Raw genomic sequence first — 15,680 nt, 5'->3', positions numbered from 1 at the left:
TTATAATAATAATTTTATCATTATTATAACTTGTATTCTATTATCAAAATAAAAAATGGATTTATATTAATTATTTCATTACTATCATTCTTTTGATTTTATTAATCATAACATTATTTCTTTATTTATCCCATGAATGTGATTAATACCTTTGAAAGAAAGAAAAATGAAACGAGGAATATATGAATGGATGAATGAAAGGATATAGTGATGTTTAAACTAAAATGATGAATGGATGAACTAGGTCATGGATATGTGTAATACGGTGAACTGACTTTATTTGAAATGTTGCGGTAAGCAAGAGTCGCCACCGACTTTTATTTTATCCAATTGGAAAGGCAAAAAAGAACAGGAAAGACCTTTGAAAAGAGATTGAGTTCGGGGGTAGGTTATACAAAGGGAAGGTGTAAGGCACCCTTTGCATCCATGATTTATCCATGGGCTCTTAATTGCTTAGCTCACTTTGTTTGTTTGAATTGTTTGAAAAGTGTCGTGTGTGAATAGTAAAAAGATTTCGTTAAGGACTTTAGCTTGTAAATAAGCGTAGCCTTGTTTTGAAATTGTTTTGCAATAGGAGGTGTGAAAAGCATTTGATTTTTGATTTGATTGTGAGCAAGCAATTAAGAACTACCTACCCTAAGTTGTCTTTCGTGTTCTTTAAGTCTTTCAGGCGAAAGGGTCTATCCATACCATGAGAGGGCAGGAAGTCTTTCAATTGGATGTGCGGGTCATCGAAGGGTCATCGAGTGATCGTTCGCCATGAGAATGTCCCTACCATGAAGAGGGCAGGTAGTCTAAGGGAAGGATATAATAGTCATTAGGCAACAGTAAGGATACCTTAGCAATCGAAGGGACTATCACCATTTAATCGAGGGACGAGATCATATTTATCGTAGGCAACTCGAAGGGACTATGATCTTTTATTCTGAGGGACGTGGTGATTTTGAATCGAAGGCAACAAGCTAAGGTATCCCTATATTCGGAGGGACTTGACTATTGAATCGAAAGGCAACAGGCAACAAGAGGCGTTACCCTAGAGGTGGGTGTGTGTAGCAATCACGTGGTTTGAATTCAGTTATGTTATCTTGATTTAGGTGAGCTATCGTTCGATTAATTATCTTGCACTCCCTATTTTACTAACCACGCAGTTTAATAGTATACAAAAATTTAAAACAGTTTAATGGTCCTATATTATTACAATAAACACCTGTGAATGCGGGAAAATAAAGGCAGGCAAATAAACCTACTTAACTATTACATCCTGTGAGCAGTTACATAATATGGCAAAAACTTGTGTGGAAACCACAAGAAATAATTAAGTAGATGATAAGCATAATAAAAAGGCAAATATAAAAAGGCAGATATAAAAAGGCAGAATCTAAAATAAAGGCAAATAATTTGAAAAGGCACGCGACATACACTGGAGTGGGAGATGAGAAAAGAATTCGCATATAAAAGGATAAGTTTAGAAAAAACATGGTTAAAAAACCTTAAAAGTTAATGGCTAAAAAAAACCTGAGGGTAAAATCCTCGTTGATGGACAACACCTACCAAATATGTGATTTAGGGTTAGGGGCAAAGTTAGTGATAAAACCTGAAATTAATAATTATTATCAAAACCTAAAAATAATTTATTAGCCTAAAATTAACTAACAATATTAAATTAAATGTTATCCTTAATTAATTTACCTAATTAAAATTAATTATCTTAATTAATTAAATGTAATAAATTAATTGGTTTAAATAAAAAAGCAAATAAAAAAACTTAGGGTTTGTCAAAAGAAAAAGAAACTATAGGTTTTTTTAAAAGAAACAAAATACAATAGAAAAAGTTAAAAAAACCTGGCTGAGGGCGTATGATCCTGTGGGATTGATTTGTAAGGGTCCACGGTGTGCTGCGTCTCCATAAGCGTTAGATCCAAGCTGTAGCAACCTGCCTAAAAAATTAATGTTTAGAGTCGCCACCTATTCTGAAGGGCGAATAGGAAACCCTACGCAGTATAGAGATCAGGGTAAGATACTATATTAGGTCGAGGGAAGGTGTTAGGTGTTAGACGCTGGCCTTAGGATCTAGAGGGGGGGTGAATAGATCGTTCACAGTTTTACGGATTTAAACGACTTTTCAGCGGAAGTGATTCTGAATCGACTCGCGTCTATTCCGAACCACTATCGAAACGATTATATATGTGTTTAAAAACCAGTCAAAGACTTGAGGTAAATGATAAGAGTATATGTTGCAGAATCAAAGCGTTGCTCTTATTGAAAATCAGATTAACTTTTTGTATGATGGACAATGTTTGCAATGCAGTAAGAGTGATAGAAACAAATATACAAACACTTGGTGATAATGATCAAATTGAAGGTAATTCAATGTGTGGTGAATTGTGATGTTTATGTAAGTTCTTAATTCACAATCTTAACACTCGAATCGTTGATCAATTTGCTATTATAACCAAATATGAACAGAATGTAAATGAAAAAGTAAAAGCGACAAGAACACGATATTTGTTTAGGCAGTTCGTCGATCGTCCTCGCTACGACTACGTCTGCCCCCAATTCCAAATTGAAATTGGGTAATCTTTCATTAATGTTGAAAGTAGTATATACAAAGAAGATAACAAAGCGATAAACGATAAACCAATTATGTCGATCCTTTGAATCTTCTTCCCCCTTAATCTTGAGCAAGATCAAGGTTATCCAAGAGCTTCACTTTGATTCCCTTCTGCAGTGTCTTGATTCCTTGAACTCCCCGTTCCTCAATCGTTACACTCAGCCGAATCCTCAATGAACGCCTCTTGATAAAAACCCCCAAGAACCACCCGTCGTGGAGGACAAAACCCGCAGATTTTATTCACCAACAAACCCCACAAACCTTCACCCACTAGGAATCTTCAATTCCGTTCCATGGACGTTATCGAACTCATCACTAACCCGCAACGCAAGAATGATTATGTGTAATTGTGTTGGAGATGATGAAGAACGAAGATGAGAAGCGTTTGTGTATCTTTCAGTCGTTGGTGTTGTATTGAATAATTGAACCTTTGACAATATATATGATAGCTTAACAGTTGGAGATGAGAGAAACAAAATTTTTGGCATTCTTGATCAGTTAGGTCGACCTCTTGTAGTGCTTAGGTCGACCTAGCAGAGCTTGCAGAATTTTGCTCCCAGTTAGGTCGACCTGTTTAAGGAGTAGGTCGACCAGAATCCTCTTCAAATGCATTCTGGGGATATTTTCTCAGATTAGGTCGACCTAGTCGTTGTGTAGGTCGACCTAGCAGACTGGTATGTAAATTTCATCAATTTAGGTCGACCTAGATGATGTGTGAGTCGACCTAGCAGAAGTATGTGGATTTTTCTCCATTTTAGGTCGACCTGGGTTGACAGTAGGTCGACCTAACTGCTGGTTTTCTGCATTCTTCTTGATCTGCTTGTGTTGAGTCGACCTAAAGTATAATAGATCAACCTGTACTATCATGAGTGATCAATGCTTGCTTTTCTTTGAGTTTTCTGCTTCCGCCTTGTTGTTTGAATGCTTATTTGAGTTTGCCATAAATCAAAAACATCTTTGAGTGTAATCTTGTATTCACATGCTCCCCCTTTTTGATGATGGCAAACCATTAGTCGAAGCTTTGGTGGTAAGTGATAAAGACTCAACAAAGCTCCCCCGTACATCCAGCATCTATCTCTCAACAAGGCAATCTCTCAACACAGCTCCCCCGTACACTCAGCATCTATCTCCCCCTTTGTCAACATCAAAAAGAGATACAACAAAAATAGAAGAGTAACGAGAGAAACATAGATAAAATGCTAGCATTCATAAAAAGGTAGCCGGTTATAGCATGAGAGTCAAATGAGCAAGAGCGATATATGTATGAAGTCACTATAAGCATGTTAATTGATAGCATATTATAGTATCAATAATATTTTTGGAAGTGAACAACAATAACGTTACCGCTTTCTCAACTTTAATGGCAGCCTTTAATCAATGTGGAATGACGCCTGACTAGATGATGAACTACCTTTACGCTAAGAAAAATGTTAGCAAGAGAGAACATATATATATATATATATATAAAGTAAAGGAATAATATTAAGAGAGAACAAACGTAATTAGCCCAAATTAGAGATATCGAGTATCCCTAATTCCCTACGAATGTTGAAGTATTGCTCCGTTGCTAGAGGTTTGGTGAAGATGTCAGCTAGTTGCTTCTTGCTTTCTACATGTTCAAATGTAACGTCTCCTTTCTCTACATGATCTCGTAGAAAGTGATGTCTTATTTCAATATGCTTGGTACGTGAGTGTAAGACAGGATTTTTTACTCAAGTTTATGGCACTTGTGTTATCGCACATGATAGGTATGCGATCAAGCTTAATACCAAAGTCAAGAAGTTGTTGCTTGAGCCATAATATTTGTGCACAGCAGCTTCCAGCAGCTACATATTCTGCCTCAGCAGTAGATAATGCAACTCATACTTGTTTCTTGCTATGCCAACTTATCAATGAATTTGAGAATAGATGACACGTTCCACTGGTGCTTTTTCTATCGGATTTGCAGCCAGCAAAATCTGAATCCGAGAATCCTACCAAATGACACTCATTTCCCTTTGGATACCATAGGCCATATGTAGTAGTTCCACGTAAGTATCGCAGAATTCTTTTGACAGCTTTCAAGTGAGATTCTTTTGGACAAGATTGATATCTTGCACACATACACACACTAAACATGATGTCTGGTCTTGAGGCAGTAAGATACAATAGTGAACCTATCATACCTCGGTATAATTTCACGTCAACCTCTTTACCTTTCTCATCTTTGTCTAGATTAGTATTTGTTGCCATAGGTGTGTCAATTTCTTTTGCTTCACTCATTCCAAATCTTTTGAGCAGCTCCGTACAGTATTTAGTTTGATTCACAAACGTTCCATGAATGAGTTGCTTGATTTGTAGGCCAAGGAAGAAATTTAGCTCACCCATGAGACTCATCTCAAATTCACTCTGCATAAGCTTAGAAAAATCTTTGACAAGTTTTGCATTAGTCGACCCAAATATAATGTCATCTACATAAATTTGGACTAAGAGAATATCTTTATCTTTTCTTTTAATAAAGAGAGTAGTGTCAACTTTACCCCTAGAGTACCCTTGACTAAGGAGAAATTTGCTCAAACGTTCGTACCAAGCCCGAGGGGCTTGTTTAAGACCGTATAGAGCACGTTTCAGCTTATAGACATGAGTTGGATACATGTAATTCTCAAAGCCGGGTGGCTGAGCAACATAGACTTCTTCATTTATATAGCCATTTAGAAAGGCACTTTTAACATCCATTTGGAATAGTTTGAAGTCTTTAGAACAAGCATAAGCAAGTAAGAGACGAATAGCTTCGAGACGTGCTACAGGAGCGTATGTCTCTTCATAATCAATACCTTCCTCTTGATTATAACCTTGGGCAACTAATCTAGCTTTGTTTCTAGTAATAACGCCGTTTTCATCAAGTTTGTTACGAAAAACCCATCTAGTGCCTATTACTTGATGATCTCCCGGATGAGGGACTAAGTCCCAAACATCATTCCGTTTAAATTGGTTTAATTCTTCTTGCATGGCCATTAGCCAATGCTCATCAAGTAATGCATCCTTAGCGTTTTTCGGCTCAACTTGTGAAACAAAAGCAAAATGATGACAGAAGTTACTTATCTTTGAGCGTGTTGTAACGCCCCTTGAGATGTCTCCTATTATATTGTCAATTGGATGGTCTTTCACATTTGTCCAGGCCTTGGGAAGTTCTTCATTGTTTGAGATGCTTTCTTTTTCATTTTCATTGTGAGACTCATCTTTCTCTCTCTCAGCATCTTTCTTTACAATACTTTCATTCTCATCTTCCTTATCCTTGACAATGTCTTCAGTGGATGGACCTGCACCATTAAATGAAAGACCTTTCTCGACATATTTTGCATAAGATTCATCAAAAGAAACGTGTATTAACTCTTCTACTATAAGTAATCTCTTATTATATATTCGATATGCTTTGCTAGATTGTGAGTAACCAAGGAATATGCCCTCATCAGCTTTAGCATCGAATTTGCCAAGATTATCCTTACCATTGTTCAAAACAAAACACTTGCAACCGAATACATGGAGATGAGATACATTTGGTTTTCTACCTTTTAGTAATTCATAGGGAGTTTTGTTCAGTATAGGACGTATTGTTATCCTATTCAAAACATAACATGCTGTACTAATCGCGTCAGCCCAGAAATACTTTGGTAGATTACCCTCATTCAGCATTGTTCTTGCCAGCTCCTCTAGAACCCGATTTTTACGTTCAACTACTCCGTTTTGTTGAGGTGTTCTAGGAGCTGAAAAGTTATGCTCAATTCCATGTTTATCACAGTATTTTTCAAAAAGAATGTTTTCAAACTCTCCACCGTGATCACTTCGAATTGCAACTATCTTGTTGTTCATTTTGTTTTGACATAATCTTGCAAATTGTGTGAAAGCTGGAAAAGTTTGATCCTTACTAGGTAGAAAGATTGTCCAACAAAATCTCGAGTAATCATCGACAATGACAAAACCATAGGTGTTTCCACCTATGCTTTTAGTCCTTGAAGGGCCAAAGAGATCCATGTGAAGTAGTTCAAGAGGGCGTGATGTTGAAACCACGTTCTTTGATTTAAAAGAGATTTTTGTTTGCTTTCCCTTTTGACAAGCATCACATAGATGATCTTTTGAAAACTTCATTTTAGGTAAGCCGATTACTAAATCTTTTGAGACAACTTTATTAAGTAAGTCAAAATTTATGTGGGCGAGACGTCTATGCCAAAGCCATGAGTCATCGCCCAGAGCAACTAGACACTTGGTACTAGACTTAGATACCTCATCCAAGTTTAGCATGTAGATGTTGTTTACTCTTAAGCCCTTAAACATAATGTCTCTTTTCTTAGTATGTTCAATTGTGCAGCCAGAATTTGTAAACATTACTTTAAATTCTTTGTCACACAATTGACTTATACTTAAAAGATTATGTTTAAGACCTTCTACTAGCAGCACATCAGTTATAGTAGTGGTAGAAGGGTTACCTACACTTCCTTTACCAAGTATGGCTCCCCGATTGTTATCTCCATAGGTGACATACCCCTTTTTCTTTGCTTGAAACTCAACGAAAAGAGATAGGTCTCCAGTCATGTGTCTTGAACATCCGCTATCAAGGAACCACAACCTTTCGGCAATGTCAAGACACTTTTCCTGCAAGATTAATTTAGAGAGGGAGGTCCCCAATTTTCATTGGGTCCTTGGTAGTGAGTACACAATTTGTTGCACTTAGACAACCATTGAAATACTCCTTTAGGAACTAAAACTCTCCTAAATTTGCATTTTTCAATGGTATGTCCCTTTTTGCAACAATAATGACAGGTAATATGATGAGAATATGGAGTTTTGCTAGTTGATACTTTTGGTACAAAAGTGTATTTGCTATATAAAGGAGTATACGATCTTTTGAACTTGTTTGGATCAACCGCAAAAGTCACTTTTGGTTGTAGAGCCTTGTCTAACTTGGCTTTTAGATCTCTTACTTCTTTTTGCCAAATGTGACATGTCTCACAACCAAACCATGATGTAGGATCTATTTCAACTTTATCCTTTTGAATGTCTAGCATAGATTGTTTTAAAGCTTCCATATCCTTTTCGGTTTTCTCAACTTTTGATTCAAGATATGAAAATATTTTCTTATTTGAGGCCAAAAGTTTGAAAGCTTTAATTGCATCTCTATGTAATTCTTCAAAAGCAAGTTTTAGTTGAGAATGAGATACCTTATCTACGAATTCAGGTTTAAGATGACTTACAGCTTTCTTTTTCTTGTGTTGATGAGCCATGAAACATAGGTTTGCTGATTCTTCTTCATCGCTTGATGAGCTTTCACTAGATGAATCACTTTCCCATGCTATGTAGGCTCTTTTAGGTTTGTTATGACCTTTGCTTTGGTTCTTCTCCTTTTCTTTCTTAAGGTATGGACAATCCGGTTTGTAGTGACCGGCTTTCCCACAATTGAAGCAAAGACCTTTGATTTTTCCCTTGTTGTCGTCATCTTGTTTGAACATGTTTGATTGCTTTCTATAGTTGATCAAGCCTTTGTCAGAATGTTTTGCTCCATTTTTCTTTAGATATTTGTTGTATCTTCGCACAAACAGTCCCATTTCCTCATCATCGGAGTCTTCGTCATCACTTGTGTCACTATCCTTTGGCTCTCGTTTTGAGGTCTTGGAGCTCGAAGCTTTTAGAGCTATTGACTTCTTCTCTACCTCTTTCTCCATGTTCTTTTCTTTCTTTGTCCTTTTCTCATGCATGTCAAGGCATTTAAGGTGTTGTTCATGTTCCTCTAGTTTACCAAATAGAGTTGTGATGTCTAAAGTGTTTAGATCATTTGCTTCCTTTATTGCTGTAACTTTAGGTTGCCATTCCCTGTTCAAACATCTTAAGATTTTGTTAGTAGCAACTGCATTGGAAACAGGTCTATCAAGAGAATTTAACCGATTTTTCAGATGAACGAATCTCTTCTGCATGTTTTCGATGGATTCACCATCTTCCATGTGGAAGAGTTCGAACTCTTGAGTTAACGTATTGATCCTAGCTAGTTTGACATCATCCGTTCCCTCGTGGGCAACTTGCAATGTGTCCCACATAGCTTTAGCTGATCTACAATGGGAAACGCGATAGTATTCATCAACTCCTAGAGCTGAGATTAGAATGTTTCTCGCTTTCCAATCGTATGCATATCTCTTTTCATCTTCAGCATCCCAAGTATTTTCTGGTTTTGGAACAACTGCACCAGCTGCATTTGTCATGGTGATCTGAAAGGGACCATTGACAATAGCTGTCCAGATGTTCCTATCAATTGCATTGATGTGGACACACATACAATCCTTCCAATAGCCATAGTTTTCACCGTTGAAAACTGGAGCTCTATTGTGAGCCCCTTTAGGTCCGGAAGCCATCTTTCCAATAAGTGTTTCACGTAGCACGGAATAAACCAGAGCTCTTGATGCCACTTGTTAGACGCTGGCCTTAGGATCTAGAGGGGGGTGAATAGATCGTTCACAGTTTTACGGATTTAAACGACTTTTCAGCGGAAGTGATTCTGAATCGACTCGCGTCTATTCCGAACCACTATCGAAACGATTATATATGTGTTTAAAAACCAGTCAAAGACTTGAGGTAAATGATAAGAGTATATGTTGCAGAATCAAAGCGTTGCTCTTATTGAAAATCAGATTAACTTTTTGTATGATGGACAATGTTTGCAATGCAGTAAGAGTGATAGAAACAAATATACAAACACTTGATGATAATGATCAAATTGAAGGTAATTCAATGTGTGGTGAATTGTGATGTTTATGTAAGTTCTTAATTCACAATCTTAACACTCGAATCATTGATCAATTTGCTATTATAACCAAAAATGAACAGAATGTAAATGAAAAAGTAAAAGCGACAAGAACATGATATTTGTTTAGGCAGTTCGTCGATCGTCCTCGCTACGACTACGTCTGCCCCCAATTCCAAATTGAAATTGGGTAATCTTTCATTAATGTTGAAAGTAGTATATACAAAGAAGATAACAAAGCAATAAACGATAAACCAATTATGTCGATCCTTTGAATCTTCTTCCCCCTTAATCTTGAGCAAGATCAAGGTTATCCAAGAGCTTCACTTTGATTCCCTTCTGCAGTGTCTTGATTCCTTGAACTCCCCGTTCCTCAATCGTTACACTCAGCCGAATCCTCAATGAACGCCTCTTGATAAAAACCCCCAAGAACCACCCGTCGTGGAGGACAAAACCCGCAGATTTTATTCACCAACAAACCCCACAAACCTTCACCCACTAGGAATCTTCAATTCCGTTCCATGGACGTTATCGAACTCATCACTAACCCGCAACGCAAGAATGATTATGTGTAATTGTGTTGGAGATGATGAAGAACGAAGATGAGAAGCGTTTGTGTATCTTTCAGTCGTTGGTGTTGTATTGAATAATTGAACCTTTGACAATATATATGATAGCTTAACAGTTGGAGATGAGAGAAACAGAATTTTTGGCATTCTTGATCAGTTAGGTCGACCTCTTGTAGTGCTTAGGTCGACCTAGCAGAGCTTGCAGAATTTTGCTCCCAGTTAGGTCGACCTGTTTAAGGAGTAGGTCGACCAGAATCCTCTTCAAATGCATTCTGGGGATATTTTCTCAGATTAGGTCGACCTAGTCGTTGTGTAGGTCGACCTAGCAGACTGGTATGTAAATTTCATCAATTTAGGTCGACCTAGATGATGTGTGAGTCGACCTAGCAGAAGTATGTGGATTTTTCTCCATTTTAGGTCGACCTGGGTTGACAGTAGGTCGACCTAACTGCTGGTTTTCTGCATTCTTCTTGATCTGCTTGTGTTGAGTCGACCTAAAGTATAATAGATCAACCTGTACTATCATGAGTGATCAATGCTTGCTTTTCTTTGAGTTTTCTGCTTCCGCCTTGTTGTTTGAATGCTTATTTGAGTTTGCCATAAATCAAAAACATCTTTGAGTGTAATCTTGTATTCACATTAGGCCCCCTCAACCCTTTCCTATTGGCTTTGAATCTAAGGTGAAGGTTTATGGCTAAAATATTGAGTAGGGGAAAATTGAGATTTTAGGGAGGGGGACTTGCCTTGTTGCCAAGTGCCTACGTACCTCCTTAGGGAGGATCAGAGTCTACGTAGTTCGGGGAAGGGTTGTACGCCTTAGAATTAGAATTGAAGGTGTTTGAAATTGTTTGTGCTTTGAAAAGCGTTTTTGAATTGTCTAATTGATGAGGATGAAAATCCATAGTTTAGTATTGTGGTTTTGAAAGGTTTTGAGAAGTGTTTTAGGATGTGGGCGTACAACCCTGATTTTAGTATGCACTATTAACCGCAATAATCGATTGATTCAATTACCATGGTTAACAGATTCGAAGTTGTATCGTTACCAATTTTAATCAATTGACTTGATTATCACTAATAACGAATTAGGATATTTTTTAATAATTTTAAATAATTAATTTGTATCATTACCCCTCGCAATCGATTGATTCGATTAAAAAGAATAATGAATTGAAGTGTGGAAAATAGAAAGGTTAATCATCGCGACTAATAAGATAGTCGAAACCATTTAACCGAATAGAAATTAATTGCATTTTAGTTAAATAACATTTTAATTAAAATTATTATTGCCCATAGCGATTAATCGATTTAATCGGCACGAACAACAAATTAGAACTTTTAATATAAATATCATATAATAATTTATTTGTAATAAATAATATATTAAAAAGAATTAATTAAAACATATAATTAATTAAAATTAATTTAGTTTATTAGGAATAGGATTCAGTGTGGCTGATTGTATGGTGCATGGTATGGGTGTTCATCCTGGGACGCAGATCTAAGATGAGTGGGAATCCTATGGTTTAGATCAGAGGGTGTATGGTGGAACATACAGTCAAGGGCGCATAGGATCATCTAGGAAAATTTGGAAAAATATATGCAAAGGGCCAGGGATCGAACCCTGGACCCTTTGGACACACAAACGCGCTTTTACCATCCCACCTAAGTTAGTCAAGCGTTTAATGAACGCTTTCAGCATGTCATATATGAAATCAAGAAAGAGACATGGGGTGGCGCGCCAAAATTCAAACAAACCAATGGTGTATTGCCACGCAGTCATCGTCCCACAAAGGCCTGCAACTTTTTGAGGAAATTTGCTACGATTTTGCTAGGGATGGCGTCGTAGCGAACCAAGCCCAGAAAATAGCGAATAGCCCCCCTCTTCACATAAACGTTTCGCGACCTATGTAAACTCTTCGTCTACCTCATGCGAATTCAACCCAACCCTTATTAGGACTTAATTTTGCCTCTGTAAAATATCCCTAATTTGAAACCCTAAAACCTCCTTCGGCCTTCAATGGCCAGACGTGATTTAAACACTCAAACTCCACTCTAATGATCCAGAAACGTTCACAAACATCACACAAACCATAATACACCAGCAATTTAACATGTAGATGCTTCACATATGTAAATCGATCCAATGTTCAGAGTAACATACCTTGGTAAATTGGAGGTTATTCTGGGGTTTCTGATGACGCGTGAGTATCCCAATAGCTTCAGAATGCTCCAAGGAACGTGTAACAAGCCTTAGAATCCTTTAACTCTTCCGTAATCTCCAAAACCGAATTGAAGTTTTTTGGTGATTTTTTGTGTTCTTGATGATGGTTTTCTCTGCAGAATTTCCTCCCCTAGTCCTATGCCCTCTATTCACTACTTATAGAAGAGTGAATTAGGTTAAGAATTATAGCCCAAGGCCTCTTGAAATCCAATCTTGCAAAGTTTGTAAAATTGACTTAAATCTTGAATGAAAACTTTCTATTTTGGCCAATTCTTGTATCAATCTTTTCCCAACCAATTAGTCACGAAAATATATTGTATTTAGTCATAAATATTGATTGGAAATCACCAAAATATATTTTCTACCAAAATATTTGATTTTCCTACTTATTTAAATCATTAAAAATCAATTTTAAATGAAATAAAATGGTATAAAGTCAAATAAAAATGATATTATTCGTGGCATGTGCTTTGGATAACTTATGGGCCAAGTTTAAGTCATAAAAGTATGGGCCTATTTGCAAGAAATCCAATTTGAACCTTCTTATTTCACATTTTGCCTCCAAAAATCACCCAACTTTGATCAATCATATCTCACTCAATTTTTAAGCTATGAGGGAGTTCTAAGACTTTTTGGAAACCTCAAGAGGTCCTCTATAAGCCACTTTGGAATATATTTTTCATTTGGAGCTTTTATCTTGATCATATCCTCTTTGACAAAAAACTGCTTTTGGAGGATGCCTGAAAATGACCTGTAATCTTTTGCATTGTATCTCTCAAATGAATCATTTCTAGCCCTGGCTTGTGAGAGACAAAGTTGTAGGGAATCCAATTTCCTTCAAAATAGGCTTTGAGTGGGGAATTTTTTATGTTCCATGTGAAAGTTATGCCCGGTCAAAGTTGGGTTGACTTTCTCCTAAGAAACTGTAATTTGAACCTTTTTGTATTTGTTCATCTCTGAGTTTCTATTAGTGGAATCATGATCATTCTTTGATCAAATGATGGTTATGCACCTCTATACTTGATGTCTGACCAATAATCGTAGGTTTGAATCATGCTTTGATTGTAGTTGGCCTTCAGGTTTGAACCAGTTGACTGTGGATCTTGGGATCATTTGAGCAAAGCTTTGGAATTGAATCTTGAACCTTGAATCATTGTAAATGGAATATGGAAGGCAAATTTTGGGGTATGACACAAGCTAGCTTTGATCTGATGGTAAATAACTGAAGGTGCATCGTGAGGCGCACAAAGGCTGGGCACGTTGAATCTACAATCAAAGAGTTTCAAAGAAAACAAAAAATAGGAGAAAATACATGCCCATGCCAAGGATCGATCCTGGGTTTTCTATGTCAAATCCCCCTTCACCTTGCCATCCTGCTACGCTTTTAACTTGCTAACAATACACACCAAGTATTTAATATATAAACAAAAGAAAATAAAAAAACAGTCAAACCAAGTCAGAGTGGGGCCAAGTGTGGTTGACTAACGAATTGGAAGAGGAGAGAGAATTGAAATATAATGGCTGGCCAATCATGGTGCGCGAGGATGCCACCTAGGCTGTCAACCTTCTCAAACCACCGTACGGGGTGGTTTCCACCGTCTTCCTCGACCACCCTCAACTGCCGGTTTGCGCAAATCAACATGAAACAAAAACAAAACAACCCAGACCTACTAAATTGACCGCTGCGAGTGCAATGGAGTGGTTTTCTTGGCCTGAAACATCCTGGAAAGTGAAATCCGAACAACCACAAAGCTTATGCCCTAACAATGGCATACCCTCCATCTTGCGTTAGAATTCATAAACGACAGTCCATAATCATCCCAAACATCATCATGAACAAATATATATGAACAAAATCAATTAACAACGCATAAATCGTGAGTTTGGTTTTTCAGAAAATTCAACAAACCAGTGAAGATGGAGGGAGCGATAGAGGACACTTTCGAGCTTCAGTAATAACCTGGTTATCCTCCTAAGGTCTTCAGAGATTGAATAGGGTCAATTATTTGCCTTGAATGTTGCTTTTTTCAATAAACCGTGATCCCTAACTCTTGTTTCTTTTTAACCTTGAACCCTAGTCTCTCTCCCCTTCTTTCTGTTTTTTCCACGCTGCACATGTTGTAGGTATATAAGAGAGTACATTAGGGTTGTTCTTAGGCTTGGACTTTAGGTCATTAGATCATTTGGAAATTTGAAGAAAAATATGATATAAAACTTTCCATTTTTGTCTCAATCTTGCACCAATCTCCTTCTCACGTTTTTCCCTTGATTTTATTCTCCCTATATTTCTCAATATTTGATGGAATTATAATCCTATTCAAATATTTAATTATTCTTATGATTTTATTTAATTTATTTTGAATTTAACTAACTAAAAATTCAAAAATAAATGAAATAGGATCATAAAATAACTAACGATTGATCTTTGGGCCTCCATATGATTAAAATCAGAACCATACCATTTAATCCATTTATTTTGATATTTCACTTAATTTATTTAAGATTTAAATGAATAAAATTCATATAAATGTAAATAAATAAAAGTAAGACCATAAAAGGGTAAGGATGGACCCTTATATGTGTTATGGATGTTTTTGAAGTTCAAATTTTAGGCCCATTAGTCCAAAACATCAAAATTCACCACTTTGCCTTTTGTGCATTTTCTCAAAATCGCCCAACTTGTGCAAGCCATAACTTTCTCAATTTTAACCCTATGAATGTGTTATTGATCATTTTAGAAAGCTTAGAGTGTCCTCTAAATGACCCTTTTAGTTTCATCTCAATTGAGTTTACCATGTTCAAGTTATGAGCTTTGAGAAAAAAATGACTTTTTACGATCCTTTAGAAGGACCTGTAATGTTTTGGCTTATATCTTCCAAATGAAGCATTTTGAGACTTGGCGTGTGAGAGGAAAAGTTGTAGAGAATTCAATTTCCTTCAAATTGAGCTTTAGATGGAAAATTTCTGATGTTTCATGTGGGAGTTATGGCCGGTCAAAGTTCAGTTGACTTTTTCCTTAAAAACCCTAATTTAGAAACTCAGGTTCTTGATGATTCTGGAGCTTTTCTTGATGAATCATGATCAATCCTTGATCAAATGATGAATGATACTCCATAATGAGGATGTTGACCAAAAATCAGAAGTTTTGACTATACTTTGGCCACAATTGACTTTTAGGTCAACCTAGTCGACTGTTGATCGTTTGGGTCATTGAGTGAGCAATCTTTTCAATCAGGGCTTGAAACTTGGCATATGAGGATTATTTGAATCATATGAGAGGCCCTGGAGTCCATTAGAGGTATCAGAACCTGACTTTCCTTTGAGAAAAGCAAAACCCTAGTTGTGAGGCTGTTATTTAGGAGAGAGTACAGTCAGTCATGTCTTGAGCGTCTGATATTCAAATGAGCCAGAGTGTAAAATGTGGTGGGCAAATTTTGGGGTATGACAATATGTTTTTAAATTATAAAATAAAACAAAATGACTATCAAATGTTAATGTAAGATGACTTATCAT

Source organism: Vicia villosa, linkage group LG5, assembly GCF_029867415.1.
Source record: "Vicia villosa cultivar HV-30 ecotype Madison, WI linkage group LG5, Vvil1.0, whole genome shotgun sequence".
NCBI classification, from domain to species: domain Eukaryota; kingdom Viridiplantae; phylum Streptophyta; class Magnoliopsida; order Fabales; family Fabaceae; genus Vicia; species Vicia villosa.
Note: the sequence above shows the minus strand (reverse complement) of the source record.